The 16,258-nt window shown below is 48.2% G+C and overlaps 1 long non-coding RNA gene across 1 annotated transcript in view; it reads left to right on the top strand.

The window, feature by feature from the left end:
* Window positions 1-13,184: 13,184 nt before the first annotated feature.
* The window catches only part of LOC140843562 (uncharacterized), a 79,011-nt gene continuing 75,937 nt past the window's right edge, over window positions 13,185-16,258 (top strand). The window contains exon 1 of the long non-coding RNA XR_012121416.1: window positions 13,185-13,322. This is a non-coding gene — a long non-coding RNA (uncharacterized lncRNA). The remainder of the gene's footprint in view (window positions 13,323-16,258) is intronic.

Here is a 16,258-nt window from a genome sequence, read left to right as displayed (position 1 = left end):
TGGGCTGTGGAATTGGAAACCTATAAGATGTTGAATAAGAAAACTGATACCACTGCTTATCTGTCCGAAAGCTAGTGGTGTTAGGAAGCCCAGTAATTGAAAAATGGATAGCATTGATATTTGAACCTTTTTATATAACCTTTGAAGTGTAAGCCTTTTGGGGAATAAATTGCTTTTTGTAACAAGAACAATGTCAGATCCCATATTTAGAAACCGTGTACTTAATTCATTTTCAGACGGAGAAACTCATGTTGTCTTGTTGGGAAAAACATTGCAAAATGGATTAAGCTTCCCCCAGGAGAGATGATAACCTAATATAAATAACTGCAGGCAGATCTTTATTAGTTACTGAGCAAATATTGCCAAATAGGACAGGCGACCTTCAATGGTGATCGATCTAGGATGAGTCATCAGCAGCACTGTCTTTAGAGAATGACTTTGGGGCATTTTGGGATCTTTAGTCTCTTCTTATTTACGGGGACGCGGTAAAGCTGACGTTTGGGAAGAGTTAAGTTCATCTTATTTAACGGAAAGGATCGGAGCTCGCACCAGGCGAGTGATGGCATCTGATCCCAGGGTGGGCAAACGCTGCCCGTTTGTCGAACTGGTCAGAACGGCAGGAGAAGGCGCCCCACTGAAAACCTACACCCGCAAAACCTCTCAAGTTCAGGGGACTCCACCTGACTCCGCATTTCAGCCTGTAATGATGAATAATTCACTCTCGGTGACGTCGGATGCCTGGGCCTTCACGGCCCCACCGTGTAAGGCAGCCTAGAGCAAGGACAGCGGGAGAGGGGCCCGGAGGACGCCGGCGGTGCGTTCATCCTGCTGAAGCAGCCCCGCAACTCGAGGACGAAGGAAAATCAAAGAGGCTGTTGTGCAAAAAAATGGGAGCCGTGAACAAACACGTCAGAAATTCCCTTGATTTTCGTTTTTCAGATGATTTGAGGAGGAGCTACATCCTCCTCCTTGAAACTTTTGTTTAAAATGTCTATTTCTACATTTCAAAAGCTTCGGCCGTGTTTCATGTTCCTTGGTCTTATTCGCTCAAAGCAACTGGACCGAAGGACCCACTGTTGTACAGACACACGGATGCTCGCCTCTTCCGGGTCGGCGACTGTGTGCTGCAGTCCCGCAGCGCCTGCTTCTCGTGCCTTCCCGTCGGGTGACCCCTGATGGGGAGGGCGCCCGCCTCCCCCTGTCCCCGCGAGGAGCAGGAGCTGAGGGTGCCGGCGGGCACCTGTGTGGGGAGAACAGAGCCCTCCTGGGGCTCCCCGGGGCTGCATCTCCCAGTGCTGCCACCGGGCCGGACCTGCACATCAGAGCCAGCCACCTCGGGGAGCACTGGGGATCGGGAAGAGGCTAGTTTGAGGGATGAGGCGGGTCTCTTAAAACATAAGCAGGTAGCTTTAAATGAAATAGTAAGTGGTGAATTTACCTCTTTCCCCATCACTAATTAAAAATGTGAATCTCATGGTGTGTCAATTGCTTTAGGGTGGATTTCAGTAATTATTTCTAAAAATAAACTTTTTATTATAGATGATTTTTAGATTCACAGAAAAATAGTAAAGACAGTACGGCAGTTCCTCTGTTATTAATGTTTAATGTGAATGTCGTACATCCACTAGGATCGGTGGGCCAATTTTGAAACATTATTATTGAAAAAGTCTATTCCTTTTTTGGCGTTCCAAAGTTTTTACCTGGACTCTTTTTTTCTGTGCCAGGATCTCTGCCAGGATGCCACACGTTTAGTTGTCGTGACTCACCAGGCCCCTCATGGCTGTGACTCACCCCTCAGCCCGCCCTCATTTCCAACGGCCTTGGCAGTTTTGAGGACCGGCCAGGTGGTCCGTAGGCTGGCCCTCTGCCGGGGTTTGTCCCATGTCTTTCTCAGTGTAAGCCTGGCTTTGGGAAGGTCACAGGGGCAAAGTGCCCACTCATCACTCCTACCAAGGGTGCATGCCATCAGCATGGCTTATCGCTGCCGACCCTGACCTTGAGCCCCTGGCTGGGCGTGTCCGTCAGGTGGCTCCACTGGGAAGCCACTCTGACTCCCTGTCCCCTTGTCCATACAGTGTTCTTTGGAAGGAGTCGCGCACAGCCCGCACGTAAGGAGCGAGGGCATCCCTCTCAACCTCCTTAAGGACGGAGCGTCTGCTTGGCATTCCTCCATGCGGAGAGCTCTGCGCTGTCCATCTGCGTGTTGAATCCTTTATTCAGGTTGGCACTCACTCATGGACGTTTATCACATGCCATGGGCTATATAATCCAGTGTTTCTTTATGTGTTCTGCTGCTCAGTGGTTCCAGACCTAGTCGTCTCCTGCCCGTCTGACAGCCCCGGTGATGCCCTGTCCTAGGCGCTTCCTTCTTTCGGGCACTGAGAGGAGCTCCAGACTCACCTGCCCCGGCCCTACCATCTGCCGTTTCTTCAGGGAGCCCTGGTCCCTCTAGCTGGAAAATGCAATTAGAACCCAAACTCTGGGCACCACGTGAATAATTATATTTTAACTGAAAAAAATAAAAACAATCATCTAAGGGTGGGCGGCTGCTGGTGGTCCCCAGCTCTGAGGGTATGACTCTGTGGCCGTCACTCACCAGCCATGGGGCTGGGCCATCTAGCCGGTTTCCTTGTTCTTAAAATGGAGATCATAGTAGCTCTCAGTTTGCGAGGCTGCTTTGAGGTTTGAATGAAGTGAAGTTTTAAAGTCTATGCAGTGCTCAGAAGGCAGCAAATGCTTCACCTGCCATGTCTCAGCTCAGCCCTTCGCTGCCCTGGTGTTCTGCTTTCTACTGGTGGGTGGGGGCCAGCAGATCCATCATCTGGTTCGTACCAGGTGGCTTCTGGTTAAGATCCACCCCTGGAGGCACTGGTGGGAGACAAAGGGCAGGAAGATGAGAGGGGCTTCCTGCTGTAGCCACCTGCAGACAGGGGTGGACAGGTGTTGGCAGGTACTGGCAGGGTGGCCACGGCAGCAGCATGTCGTTGGCCTGGTGGTTGGAAGCTCTCCCTCTTCTGGGGACAAAGAGCTGTGGGTGTAAGCGGCTCCAGCGGCAGGTGTGTGTGGGGGCCCCTGGGGTGCTGGGCTCCCTGCTCCCAGCACTGTTCGCCTGGTCCATCCTTCTTATGAATGAGTGTGTGAGCGTGCGTATGTGCGCGTGTGTATGTAGCTCTATGAGATTGTATTGTACATGTAGATTTGTTAAACCCCCACCACAAAAAAGACACAGGACTGATCTGACACCACGCAGCCGCCTCCTGCCCTTGTACAGCCACACAGACCCTCTGTAATCTTGTTATTTCAAAAATGTTCAGTATGGAGTCAGTAATAGGAACCTTCTGAGAGTGGGCTTTTTCAGTCTGCTTGAGGCCCCTGAGATCCATCCAGGCTGCTGCTTCAATAGCCCTGCTTTTTCATTGCCACTTAATATTCCCTGGATGGAGGCACCGCCATTTGCTTAACCATTCAACCCTGGGCGGATATCTGGGCTGCTTCCAGTTTGGGGATCTTAGGAATAAATCTGCTGTGTTCAGGGCTCTGTGAGCATAGTTCCCATTTCAGGGGTAAATGTCCAAGAGTGCCATGTGTCATGGTACTTCCATGTTCATTTTGTAAGAAAGCGTTAAACTGTTTTCCAGAATATTTGTATTATTGTACATTCCCACCTGCAGTGTATGAATAATCAAGTTTCTTTGTATCCTTTTCTGGGCATACATTTTAAACATCAAGTGTAAATCAATTTAGCTCTGTTTAAACTGACAAGCCAGATCACTTGTCAAATAACATGTCCAATTTTGATGTCAAGGCAAATGCACGTAAATGTATGAATCCACAAGTAAGATCAGATACACATAAGTGTATACAGATAAGTATAGAAATACAGATAAGTATAGAAAAATTTGAAAGAAAGTAATCATTTTAAGTACTGTTTTACTATTTAAATTGCATTTCTTAATGTATATTTTACATAAATTTTATACTTAGGGAGATAGAATTAGCCTTTCAAAACCTTAGTGTTTTATGAAGATCTTTAACTTGGCTTCCATGTATCAGGGCTGCAGCAGCCTGAGCCCCCACCCAGCTGCCCCCACGTGTACTCCTGAGTCAAGGGAGAAGTGGTATCTCCTGTGTTCATTTTTGGGTCTCAGTTGTTACAGAAAACCCACAAAATATCCCGTTATTTATTGCAATGACTTCCTGATTAGCAAAATGCCTCTTGGTTTACATAAGCAATAAGAGTGTATTTCAGAGTTGGCCATATCACCTGAATTTGGTCTGGAAAATACCAAAGAGTGTTCAGAGGCTCCCTCATCTTTACGGAGTTTAAGTTTCTTTCTGGCTCAGCGGCCTTCTCGGGGAAAACCCCCTCCTCCTTGGTGGCCGCCCCTGTGAAAGGAGAGTCATCCTGCTTGCCTTCACTGCAGCCTCTGAGGACAGCTGAATGCTTGAGGGTTCGCAGGCTTTGAAGGGTAAAAGAAGAACAGAATTTATAAAAATTAAAATACAAAACAAATCAGGAATATGTGGAGGCTTTCACCGGTGGGTTAACTGCAAATATTAAACACTCTTCTTTGAGGTTCATGCAGTGAGGTTCATGCCTCCCTTGCTGTTGGGGGGTCTTCTCTCTCCCAGAATCTCCCCCCTCCCTCCTGCCTTTGAGAAAGAACTGTTTCAAGTTTGAAGAAAAGTATAGTGTATGATAGAAAACACTTATATAACCAGCTCCAGCTTAATCAGATCTTGATATTATGCTCCAATTCCTTAAGAGATTTCTCTTTCCTTCATTCCTTTTCATTTTAAAATAATAAAGCTGATGAATTTGTAGCATCCTGTGTATCCTTCATAATTTTATTCTCTTCCTTCCAGAGTAATTTCTCCTGAAACTGAGTGATTCTCATCTCTTAAACACAATTAAAATTTTGTAGTACTTATTTATATATCCCTAAATGATGTAATAATGTTTTGTGTATTTGTAGGTTGTTTTTTTTAATAAATGTAATCATTCCACACATTTTCTGCAAACTTGCCTTTTTCACTCTATATAAATTTTCAATATTTATCTAGGTTGATACATGTAGCTGCAGAACTCGTTAGTATTCTTCCAAAATTTTTCTATTCTGATCTTTTTTTGGTGCTTCTTTATCACCTATTTTGTCCATTCCCCCACTTCCCTCCCTATGGTAACTACCGGTCTGTTCTCTGGGTTTATGAGCATTTATTTTTATTTTTAATTTTTTAGACTCCATATGCAAGTAAAATCCTGTGGTTTTTGTCTTTCTCTCTCTGGCTTATTTCACTTAGCATAATACCCTTAGGTCCTTCCATGTTGTTGCAAATGGCAAAATTTCATTCCTTTTTATGGCTGAGTAATATTCCATTGTGTATATGTGCCATTCTTCTTTGCATTCTCATCAATTGATGGGCATTTATGTTGCTCCCATATCTTGGGTCTTGTGATAAACATAGGGGGGCGTATATGGTTTCCAATTAGTGATTTTGTTTTACTTGGGTAAATTCCAAGAAGTGGGATAGCTGGCTTGTATGGAATTCTCTTTAGTAGTTTGAGGAACCTCCGCACTGCTCTCTGTAGCATCTGCACCAATTTGCAGTTCCACCAGCCATGTACTAGGGTCCCTGTCTCCACATCCTCACCAACACCTATGATCTCTTGTCTTGCAGATAGTGGTCACTCTGACGGGTGTAAATTGGCATCTTACTGTGGTTTGTTTGCATTTCCCTGATGGTGGGTGATGTGGGGCATCTTTTCAGGTGCTTGTTGGCCATCTGTATGTGTGTTTTGGAAAAATGACTATTCATGTCCTCTGTCTATTTTTTACTCAGATTGTTTGTTTTGTTTATGGTGTTGAGTTGTTTGAGTTCTTTATGTATTTTGGATATTGACCTTTTCAGTTTTCTCTTGATAGAAATGAATTTTTTTGTATTTAAAGTTAATGGCAAATAATGCTGTTGAGAACTATTTTATACAAGTATCTTTTGCATGTGTGAGAGATATATCCCCAGGATAATAGCTGATAGCCACATCCCTGTTACATAGAAAACATTTGGGATGCAGCTGGTCCACAATAAATACTGCTGAATATCTTTTTAAGGGCTTTAGCGCATATACATGTACTATGTGAACTATACTGTCATACTGTTATGAAAATAATGCTGTGCTCTGAACAGGCATCATATATTTCTTCATTCACTTAGATATTATGGTCTTTCAAATGACATTTTACTAAGAAAACTCTTTCATATCCTGTCTTGGAGTTATTCCTAGTTATTTTATTATTCAGGATGTTATTGTAAATTAGACTTTTAAGTTGTTTTTTAAATTGTGTGTGGCTGTTATACTGAATTTTATTATTTCTAATGATTTATCTGTAGAGTCTCTGGGCCCCAAAATATTGTATCATCTCAAAAATAACATTTTTTCCCCACATTTCCAAGTCATAAACCTTTTCTTTGCTTTGCTTTTCTAATCAACAGATTTATAACCAACATCCCTGGCCCTTGCTGCATTGAAGTGCTGGTAATGGCATCCTTCAAAGTAAAGCGCCCCAGGAAGGACAAGGAGACATCCCTGCAGCAGCAGGTGTGTCAGCTCAGCTGGGCTGGGTGGGCTGGGCGGGGCCGTGGAGGTGAGAACAGCACCCCTAACATTGCTTACCATGATGGTTGGATAACATTCAGAGAAGAACATGAGAATGACCAGTCAACTAAGTGGCACCTTAATTTGATGATTTAAGTTTCATGAGATCTTTAAAATTCAATGGGATGAGAATATGGTTTGTGGCTTTCTTTGTTCTGCAAAAAAAAAAAAATAATAACATTAAAAATGAAATATGTATACACAGACGTGAATCCAAGGGAAATATATTTCCTTATCCAAAAGCACATGACACTTTCTCGCAGGGGCTGTACATGCTCTGTTCAAACACTGTCAAATAAGCAGGAGAGGGAGCGACGTCTGCTCTGATGGCGCAAAGGCCGTGCCAAGGTGGCGCAGAGGAGCAGGCCCAGAGCGGCTTTTTCACAGTGCCCTCCTGTTACACGGCAAGACTGGCCGTCACGGGGCCAGGGCTTCCAGATCGGTGCTGCATCTTGATGTCTGTATGAAGGGGCAATATTCAAATGGCCAATCTGTCAAAGGAATTCACAACACAAAGGCCTGTAAGTTTATGCTGAAAGTGGTCCATTTCCTGAAGGATAGAGAGAGAAGTGAACATTTCAAATGGGTGAAGACATTACTAAGACTTTTGTCCTGATTCATGTGTTTACTTGATAACCATTCCTTGTGTCCGCGGCAGAGACCGAGTGGAGCAACAGCCCTTGCAGAGAATGCACTGTTTGGAGAACGTCAAATGAGCTCAACTTAGAAAGGCTGTTTCCATGTTTTCCATATAGACAAAGTGTTAGAATAAAATTAAAATGGTGACGTCAGATTCAACATGTAAAACTTTTTTCAATTACATTGGTGAATATCTCATAATTTTACAAGACCCATTTGTAGAATACCAACTTTCCCCCAGACACTAAGCTGGCTTAGGGGTCCCTCTAAATTCTCTGTTAATTGAACACGAGGTCTGAGGGAAACAGTTCAGGAAACAGGGACTGGTAAGGCCAGAGATTTTTACGGAAAATTCAAATATGCTTTTCTGTCAAGATTTAGAAATTTTAATTAAAGAGTGACTTGAGGTTGTAAACTAAGCTGCAGAAACAAAACGGTGTATTTGTACCACTTACCTGTAATTACCTTTATGAACCTAGGTCTGTTTTTACTATTGCTTTAGTCTTGCACTGCAGAAACAAAGCTCCAGCTGATCTGAGGAAGACAAGACAGTACTTGTGCACCCACAGGCTCTGGCTGAAAATTTACGCTTATCAAAGCAGACTCATCACTTTTCATAGTAAACACAACAGAAAATAATTATTATGAAATCACACACAAAATAAATAAAACAAAGACCAAAAAACTAAATCAACCTGGAAAATTGATTCTCTGCTTTAAAAAGGCTGGAGATTTTTAGAACGCGACAAAAGAAACATGAATCTTTTGCTTTTAAGCATGCCCTGAATTAAGAAATGAGGGGTTTAATTTTTCTCTTGTAAGGAAATAGATTTTAGTCATTAAATCTGAAAGCTCTTGTCTGGTTTTCTAATAGTCACTGAGTTTTAAGTATTTACAGTACTTTGCATTATCCGTGCATAACACGCACATGACCACAACCTCACTTGAGTGCCTGCACTCACACGGGAAGAACAGACGTAGCATGTTGCCATGGGTAAAATACTGGTTTAGGAGGTCCAGGGTGAAGCTGCCAGCATGACTCTCACACATTTTCGTGTCTGAATCCTAGTGAACACTTGCCACCAGGTGTGAGGCGTTCCATGCAGAGTGGTCGAGATCCAGATGAACGCGGAATTCCCTTTTGCTAGTGTCCACCTGGTGTGTGTCAGGAAGGGCACAGCTCAGTGGCTGCTCCATCCCCCAACAGGTGAGCAAAGTCCACATGTGTGTCTTCTGCGAGTGCACACGTGTGTCCATGTGTGTGCATGTGTGAATGTGCCTGTGCATGGGAATGAGGACAGGTAAACAGGGGAGAATGTGGTAGCCATAACCGCACTGGTGGAGAATGAATATGTGGCTGGCTCAATATTCTTGTGGCCGCTTAGTCACGAAAAGAGAGACAAGTGGCCTGTTGCCCTAAGGCGCCCCCCGCGCCTGGCAGCAGGGTCCCTGTCCACATCGACACCAACTTTCCCCAACCCCCTTTGAGAAGGAGACTGCCAACCTTCAGGGATGGACTCTTTATATTTTTCTTCAAGACCAGTGTTGCCTTTTTTTTTTTTTTTTTTAGGGGGTTGATGTTACAGGAAAAGGTCAGGGTGATTATTTAGTGGGAAAAATTGTATTTGCTAGGACTTTATTGGTTCTCTTTCAGAAATCTGACTTATTTATGACATGAGGCATTTTAGGGCAGTTGATAGGAATTATTTCTCTTTTATGACATTTCTTCCTTTGTGTAAAATTGTGCCATAAATGATATTGACAGTGTCATACATACTACTGTATTTTTTTGTATGTTGTAAAATTGCACTATTTTATGGTCAAACAAACTAAAGTTGTGACAGTCAGCTTCTCAGGAAAAAAGCACAAGGGCTTTCCCAGGTGTGAGGATGCATTTAGGACAGCCATCTATGGAGGGGAAAGTCCATACACAGAAGAGCAGCCCAAGCTTTCACTATGCTGTTTCCCCCTTGGTGCTGAGTTAGCTGGGGCCCTGTCCCTGCCATGGACAGGTCGTCCTTACTTCTGCACGCTTAGTGTGGGTTACGGTGTCCATATTCCAAGTCTACCACCTCTGTGTGTGGCGTGAGCTCTGAGTTAATGAGTTTCTCAATCTGCTTGGACAGTCAGATATATTACTGCCCTTGGCTGGACAGAGGCTCCTTGAAGCCCAGCTGACTTCTGATTCAAAGAGGAGAAATAGCTTCTTAAGTCTCCCGCAACTTACCATCAACACCGTAGCTGGGTGGATTGGTACGCAGCCCAGGGCCAAGAATGCCTCAGGATCTCTGCCGCTGCTGGTCTGGGGGACCCAGTGGGGTCCCAGGAGTCTCTCAGACCATCTGTTTGTCAACACAAATGCGACTCTGTGCTGCTTGTGTGTGTCACATGCTACCTGCCTAGGAAGACACGTGACCACAGTGTGAAGCTTGGGGGAGAGAAGGGGTCAGTGCAAGCAGCAGTGCCTTGTACGCGTGCCGCCGTTTACAGCTTTCACAGGGGTTCCCATGACTGTATGTATTTTAATATCTCTACCACAGATTGGGAAGAAGGTGGGGAAGGTGTGATCATCTCCGATTTTCACCTGAAGAAACAGCCCTACAGGGTCCTGGGACTTCCTCAGTGCCATAGAGTTTGTGACCAGCAGGGCAGGGACGGCACCTAGACCTGAACCCGGGCAGTGCCTCCGTCTGCCGGGAAGGATGACCTTAACCCAAGCAGATGGTAGACTCTCAAGCTGTAGCTGGCTGGAGCATGCCTGCCCCATGTCCAGGCCCCCTGGAGGGAGGCCCCTCGGGCTGCCGTGCCGGGTGTCAGTTTAACCTTTGACCTGCAGGTAAACCCAAGTGATGCGGATGCGAAGGAGCATTGTTCCTTTGTGGGAGGACTCACCCCTCAGGGCCAGTAACACATCTCAGGGCAGCAGCTGCTGTTGGTGCGCATCTCTGTGCACGGGACCCTGAGCCGATCGCTCCCATGCACGCCTCCTGCGGGACTCCTAGCAGCCCCGCCAGACGGTCACTGCTAAGGCATCCGCTGTGCCGTGGAAAAGGCCGAGGCACAGAGAAGGCAGGCGATGTGCAGGGAGCACAGCCCCCGGGTGGCCGGGTCAGGGCTGAGTCAGGGCCGCGCCTGGAGAAGCTGTGTGTGTGAGAGGTGTTCACCCTGTGCCTGGAAATGGATTGTGGTGGACGGACAGCCTTACAGATCAGTGAATGAATGTCTGACGTCCATGTCACTCTTGCTCCTGGCCTGCCCACGCTCTGCTCCCCTCTGTGGTGTGTGCATTCGCCCCCCTTCCAGATGGGAGCCTGTCCGGCAGGGCCCTCGTTGGTCAGCCTTCGCAGCTCCCTGAGAAGCCTGGGTCACTGTGGGGAGGGACTTGCTGATATCACTCCACCTGGCCAGGGCTGCCCAGCCAAAACTGAGATGGCTCAGGTCCGAACCCCTGGCACATGGCGTCCTTTCCTGTGCAGGTGCCTGACAAATGCTGATGTGAGCACGGGCGGTGCACTGCCAAAAAAGGGATAGAAATTTTCATTTGTTACTCAAGGAACCCACCAAGATATAATGCCTTGGCTTGCAGTTGTCATGGTGACTCAAACGGAGTCTTCTGTAAGATAGTAAGAGTGCGTTAGCCATTATGTCTGTGCAGAATGGAAAAAGTACACACAGACTTTTAATTAATAAATGCAGTTGGTATGGCAGACAAAAATCTTCAAAATCATGGAAACCTGTGTGAGTTGTAGAGTTTCGAACCCACTAGGATTCAAATACCACAGAATATATGTACTTGGAGCTTAAGCGAGTTTTCTTCCGGAAGGGAACTTAATCAGAATGATGTGCCATAATTTCCCCCTGGGCAGGTCAGCCCATGGGCCTTGGAGCACACGACTGAGGGTCATGCCCACCCGTGACCCTCGTATGGAGACCCATGTAGTTACGGGACTGACTGATCCACATTTACAGCCCTGCCATGCCATTAATAGCTTTGCATCCCAGTTTCCACGCAAGTTTTATGAAAATACATGACCTGCATGTTAGTGAAGAGGATTAGATGGAGTGAATCTGGGGCAGGGAGAACAAATGCAGCTCCTTCCCGGTCCTGTGTGTGCCGCCGGCTGTGCAGACAGCACTTCGGGGTCACGTGCAGCCTGTGCCATTTGCGCACCCAACCACGTGGGAGGTCACAGAGCGCCTCTCGCCGGGATCGCTCACCTGTGCATTGGGACCCCCCTGCCTCTGAGAGTGGGGTCAGTCTAATGACCTGGTCTTAATGCTTCCTTGGGACAGTGTTTGGCACATGATCAGAACTTGGCAAATGTCCATGCTATTGTTCTCTGCACTCAATAGATAATCTTTAACCTGATTTTCCTTAATCATGAATTTAAAACTGGTAAGATTTAGAGTATGTCTGTTCTGGACAGTAAAAATTTCCTTTTCTGTGTATTTTTTTGTGGGATCAATGTTTCCACTTCTCATTATCACCCATTTTATTAATTCCACAAATCAATTTATGTACTAGGCACAGGTATGCAGCACATGAATTGTGAGAGAGCCATGGGGATACAGACAAGTGAGGAAATGCCGGAGGAGCATGTGGCCAGTGCCTCTCTGTCCAGCGGCACCTGCTGCAGGTCCTTAGGGACGTGGACGTGCATGCACAGGGACGTGTGGGCAGAGGGGGCACTGGGCCCTCGGTCGTGCTCCCTGGGCACTGACCCTTTGCACCCCAATGCAGGGTTCCTTTGGGGGCCTGTGGGCTGGCTGCACCCATGCACCATTGAGCGGCATGTCCCCTCCCTGCTCAGCCTGGAGTCCTTGCTTAGGAAAGGGCTCCATCCCAAAGTCCCTCCGAAAATCATGCCACTTGCTACATCCGGGTGGGGCTCTCTGCCTGATTTATTTCCCCTCCTGGACAATGAACACTTCGGGGATCCAGCAGTGCACACAGTACCAAGGGTCAGGAGACCTTGTCTAACTCTGCTTTTCGTTTGTGTCTTTGACTTCCCTTGCCCTGTGGGGCAGCGGAAAGCTGATGTCCTGCTGGAACACCACACCAGGCTCGTGCCAGCCTCTCGCTTCCTGCATCACACTGCATTTTAAGATGGGGAGCTCAGGGTGTTAAATAAGATGGTATTTCCAATTTTGAAACGTTATGTGTGGGGTTAGAGGAGATTTTGTAAAACAAAATGTTCTGCTGTTTTTTAAGTACGAAAAAATTAAGAGTCACTCAGATTTCTGTCTGCCCATTGTTTGTCAAGATTATTTAAATGAACATCACTGTCTAAATTTAATATGGAGCAATAAACAAGCTCTGTTTTCAAATGTCTTCAGGAGTCTGGTCCAGTGTAGTTCAGGATACGGGATGTGTGACTCACGCCGAGACGGCAGGGAGGGGTGTCGGCAGGCCCTCGCTCACCACCTGCATGCGGACGGGGGAGTTGGGCCGGCAGGAGTGTTTCCACCGGAAGGGACGATGTGCAGCACAGTACGGCCAGCCAGCGTCCAGGAAAAACGATGTATTTGCCTCCCGGGCCTGGCGGGCCTGATGGTTGATTTCCACTCTGTAGGAGTCACGTGTGCCTGCCTCTCTGTGTGTGTGTGTGTGTGTGTGTCTGTATGTATGCAAGTGTGTGCCCGTGTGAGCAAGTGTGCACATGTGTGCCTGTGTGTGCACGCGTGCCTGTATGTGTGCCCGTGTGCCCGTGTGTGTGAGCGTGTGGTCCCCAGGGAGGCAGACAGAAGGAGGCAGGGCCCCAGGCCAGAAGGGAGGCGGCGGATGGGGCGGGGGAGAGAGAGACGGGCCAGAGGCGCGCGCTGCCCGCTCCCTGCTGGCGGCCGCAGCCACGTGCCACTGTCCCCGCAGCAGCCGGGCCCTCCGGGGAGCCGCCGAGCCCCCGGCCTCGGGTCGCGCCGGGCCCGCCGCCCGTGCCAGCCCGCAGCGCGGCTCCTAACGGCTGCTTTTCATTTCCGCCTCCCTGAGAGACCCAGTGGCAGATTGTCGACTCAATTACTCCCGTGTCAGGTGATTATCCGAGGTCTTAATGTAATCTTCCATTCACACATGCCATATTTCAATTACGGCAGCTATGAAACAAGCTGTGTATTCAAATCGCCAATCACCTTATCACTGCTGAGCAATGTCAACTGTAAAAAACGCCAGCTGAAGGCAATTACACATGTGTTGAGAGCCGATTATGATGACTCTCTGTGGTATTTGTGATGAGCTGGGGAATGTTCTGAAAATTTAATTTAATGACAATATGCTTGCTGTACAATCCATAATACCTCCTGAATCCAGCACGGGGCTATTAAAGCTGAGAGGAGCGTGTTACCACGCGCTGAGCGGCCGGCCGGGCCCGGCGCCGAGGCCCCTACGGGGAGCGCTCGGTAATGTCTCCGCGTCTTCCCAGCAGCTCAGGCAGACAGCCTCCCGCGGCAGCTGCGCTCAGAGGGGGTCCCCCTCTCCCGAGCTGAGTTGGGGTGTTTTCTCTGCTGCTGCGGCTCCGAGGAGCCCAGGGGATTCTCCGCTCGCCCTGTGGCCCCAGGAAGCCCTCCCCACCCGCCCCGTCTGGGAACAGGGACCCAGCCGGGCAGGCCCAGATCGTCGGGGGAAAGAGAGGGATGGGCAGCCCATATGCTGCCCGAGGGCCCCCCCCTGGCCACTCTGCTGGGCGGCTGTCCCTGCTGCCAGCCCTGCCGAGGAATCCCCGACAGCGGGCAGCCAGGAGTCCTTCCACAGGGCCCACGTCTGTGTGGCCCATGACACGGGCGCAGCGGAGGGTGCCCACTGGACGGGCGCTGAGACACCCCGACCCCTGTAACCGGGCGGGCTGGGCTTCCTCCCTGACCAGGCGGCGACCTGGGCATGCGGGGCAGGGGACATGAGCAGGGGCGGGGGCCCAGGGCAGGGCGGCGGTGAAGGGCTGCGTTGGCTCCCGGGGTCCCAGCGCGCCACGCCGGGTGCTGTGCCTGCCACAGCGGGGCAGGCCTGGGGGCAGAACCCGCAGGCCTCGGGCCTTCCTCCCACGGTGACACAGGCCCACATCCTGCTCCGTGTGGTGAGCAGCCGTGAACTAATTCATCAATAATTACACAGCCATCTCGCCTTAATTAGCTCGTTAATTGAAGCGATGGAGAAGATGGCTATGGGAGCTCCGGACAATTTCGTAATTTTCATTGCTGAAATTTAAGTACCTATTGTGTATATCATGATTTTTGTATTTTGGTTTACGCAAGGAAATTTGGTCTGGTATTAGGTTTTTCAATTGCTAAATAACCCCCCAAATTATTTTGACTATAGTTCTGTGGAAACACACACAGTACCTGTAAAACTGATGAGAGAAGAGTAACAGCTCCAGCCCTTTACTCAGTTTATCTGGGCTTGTGCGACGGGAGGGGAGGCAGAGCTGCATGTGGATTGGGGAACCCAAATCTGCCTCGGGGCCCTGGCTCCCTCCCTGCTGCTGCTGAACAAATGGCTTGTATGCAAAACGCGTACACCGTTTGCCTCGGCTCCTGGCTGTGACCCTGAGTCCCTGGCCACTGCCGTGTTAAAAATAAGGAGGTGAACCAGGTCACCAGTGTCCAACACGGTGCTCAAGGCGGACACTCTCTGAGGCACTTCTGAAAACGGCCAGACTGCCGTGGAGGTGAGCTGTGGAGGCCGCCTCACATCGGAACGCTTCTACCACTGTGAAGAGCGGGGGTTTTCTCCTTGCAGAAGTTCTGTGCCACGTGCACTGGATAGATGAGGGTTGGTGGTGTGCAGGTGGGGCACGTTCATGGAGATTTATTTGAAGTTCATAAAATGTAAGCCAAGTCATTAATGCAAACATAGAAAGTCAGAGAACAGGGGACTGGGGTAGACATATGCTTCTCATGGGTGGACGCAGGGATGCACGTGGACACCCCCAACACGTCACGAGCGTCAAGGCTGGGAGACCTGGCAGGAGAGAAGTACAGATCTGTTTGCCAGAAGAGAGAGCTCTTCAAGTCACTTCTGCTCTCAGCAAAATTGGAGCACATGTGCAAGTTTTCAAATATATTCTCATAACCACCGTGTTTTATGAATTTCCATTTGTGAATGATGTTTTCTGGTCTGTTGCCCACTTCTCCGTGGCTCTGGTCGTCTCAGTGTGCGTGTTCCTGCACACAGAGGGCAGCGGTCCGTCGCCCTCTTGCTCATGGGCATTTTCCGTGCTGGCCCCAGATGGATGGCCGTCTGGGAGGTAGCTCGCTATTACGTCATGTGGGTGGTGGGAAGAACCTGGTTCAAGATACTTGCGCCATCATCCTGGACTCAGGAGAAAGAGGAACCCAAAGGCCGACGGGATGAGTCTCCGGACAGTCTTGAAAGTGACATCAGAGCCAGAATCGTATCTTCCGTGAGGGAGCCCCGTGCGGGTGGGCGGCCAGGGTCCAGCCATCTGCGGACACGCTCACACCCGGGTGCCCACCGCGGGACCGGAGACCGGCTGCTCCAGAATAAGCCGCCGGGACTCACACATCCATTGTACTGCAATGTGGCAGTAGCTGTGGTCTAAACACTTACCGTAAATCGACCTTGGGTGTTTTTCCATGGGAAATATTTAAACAGTGTTTGTTTTTAAACCTATGTATGCATGAATATTGCCTAAAATTAGAGAGCATTTTATAAAATTTTACATAATGTTCTTGAGAATACTTTTGAGATTGAAAAAAAAAAAGCAGCCATCACATGCAGGCTGAGACCCTGTAAGAGAAGCTGGGCTGGCTTGGCCCTTAAAATAAAAATAAAAATAAAAAAAAAAAAGAGCAACTTTTTTTTTCCTGGCCACTAAGCATTCCTTTATTCTTCTTCCTTCAAAGTTTAAAAGTAAACTAATATTGCATTATATAAAGATACCAAAAGCAGGCATTGGATTTCTGTATCATGTGCATTTGCAAATTAGATTGTTTTCAAAATTTCATTGCGTGTGT

This window comes from Manis javanica, chromosome 9, assembly GCF_040802235.1.
Source record: "Manis javanica isolate MJ-LG chromosome 9, MJ_LKY, whole genome shotgun sequence".
In the NCBI taxonomy this organism is placed as follows: Eukaryota; Metazoa; Chordata; class Mammalia; order Pholidota; family Manidae; genus Manis; species Manis javanica.
This window is presented reverse-complemented; position numbering and strand designations above follow the sequence as displayed.